We start from the raw sequence: 2,077 nt of genomic DNA, 5'->3' as shown, positions 1-2,077 counted from the left end.
TTTGAACATTCTGAGAACATTGCACAACCTCCACCCCGTGAGAGGACTCTAAGGGAAATGGTTGCACCTGATTTCACCTATGAAAGCTTATGCATCCAATACCCTGATGAGGATGTCCCATATGTTCTTAAAACTGGACTAATCCATTTGCTTCCAAAGTTTCATGGCCTTGCAGGTGAAGACCCACACAAGCATCTGAAAGAATTCCATATTGTCTACTCCACCATGAAACCACCGGATGCCCAGGAGGATCACATATTTCTAAAGGCCTTTCCTTATTCTTTAGAGGGAGTGGCAAAGGACTAGCTATATTACCTTGCTCCAAGGTCCATCACGAGCTGGGATGACCTCAAGAGAGTATTCTTAGAAAAACTTTTCCCTGCTTCCAGGACCACGACCATTAGAAAGGATATTTCACGCATTAGACAACTCAGTGGAGAGAGCTTATATGAATACTGGGAGAGATTCAAGAAACTATGTGCCAGTTGTCCTTACCACCAGATTTCTGAGCAGCTTCTCCTCCAATATTTTTATGAAGGACTCAGTAACATGGAGAGAAGTATGATAGATGCTGCCAGTGGTGGAGCCCTTGGAGACATGACCCCTGCTGAAGCCAAAAATTTAATTGAGAAGATGGCTTCCAACTCCCAGCAATTCAGTGCCAGAAATGATGCTATTGTCATTAGAGGAGTGCATAAAGTAGCCACAAATTCATCTTCATCAGGTGAGACTAAGAAGCTTGAAGGTAAACTAGATGCCTTGGTTAACCTGGTAACCCAACTGGCCATGAATCAAAAATATGCACCTGTCGCCAGACTCTATGGTTTATGCTCCTCTGCCGATCACCACACTGACCTTTGCCCTTCTGTGCAACAATTTGAAGCAATTGAACAGCCTAAAGCTTATGCTGCAAACATCTATAACAGACCTCCTCAACCTCAGCAGCAAAATCAGCCACAACAGAACAATTATGACCTCTCTAGCAATAGGTACAATCTCGGGTGGAGGAATCATCCCAACCTTATTTTCAAAATGATGCTGGCCCAAGCAGACCATACGTTCCTCCACCAATCCAGCAGCAACAACAACAACAACCCCAGAAATACCAAACAGTTGAGGCCCCTCCGCAACCTTCCCTTAAAGAACTTGTGAGGCAAATGACTATGCAAAACATGCAGTTTCAACAAGAGACCAGAGCCTCCATTCAGAGCTTAACTAATCAGATGGGACAATTGGCTACACAGTTAAATCAATAACAGTCCCAGAATTCTGACAGATTACCTTCTCAATCAGTCCAGAATCCCAAAAATATGAGTGCCATTACATTGAGATCGGGAAAGCAGTGTCAAGAACCTCAACCAGCAAATGAACCTACCCAACCTCACTCTACTCCAGAAAAAGATGATGACAAAAATGTCAAGAGTAAGTTACGTAACGATTTCTATGCAGGTGACTCTAAAGAAAAGCAGCATATCCCTCTTCCATTCCCTCCAAGAGCAATTTCCAACAAAAAAATGGAAGAGACATAGAAGGAGATCTTGGAAACATTTAGAAAAGTAGAAGTAAACATACCTCTGCTAGATGCAATAAAGCAAATTCCAAGATATGCTAAATTCTTGAAGGAGTTGTGCACTAATAAGCGGAAGCTTAAAGGAAGTGAAAGAATTAGTATGGGCAGAAATGTCTCCGCATTGATTGGTAAATCTGTTCCCCAAATCCCTGAAAAATGTAAAGATCCAGGTACATTCAACATACCTTGTATTATAGGGAACAATAAGTTTGACAATGCCATGCTAGATTTAGGAGCTTCTGTTAGTGTTATGCCTCTGTCTATTTTTAATTCTCTATCTCTAGGTCCTTTGCAGTCAACTGATGTGGTAATTCATTTAGCTAATAGAAGTGTTTCCTATCCTGTTGGTTTCATAGAGGATGTCTTAGTTAGAGTTGGTGAATTGATTTTCCCTATTGATTTTTATATTTTGAATATGGAGGATGGATTTTCTAAATGATCATTTCCCATCATTTTAGGCAGACCTTTTATGAAAACTGCTAGAACTAAGATAGATGTATATGCAGG

General features: G+C 41.1%; 1 non-coding gene across 1 annotated transcript; it reads right to left on the bottom strand.

Annotated features, from left to right (window-relative positions):
* Positions 1–396: 396 nt before the first annotated feature.
* LOC114413852 lies at positions 397–503 on the bottom strand. The gene has a single exon (XR_003666997.1). It is a non-coding gene; the product is annotated as a small nucleolar RNA R71 (small nucleolar RNA).
* Between the last annotated feature and the right edge of the window lie 1,574 nt (positions 504–2,077).

This window comes from Glycine soja, chromosome 5 (assembly GCF_004193775.1).
Source record: "Glycine soja cultivar W05 chromosome 5, ASM419377v2, whole genome shotgun sequence".
Classification (NCBI taxonomy): Eukaryota; Viridiplantae; Streptophyta; class Magnoliopsida; order Fabales; family Fabaceae; genus Glycine; species Glycine soja.
This window is presented reverse-complemented; position numbering and strand designations above follow the sequence as displayed.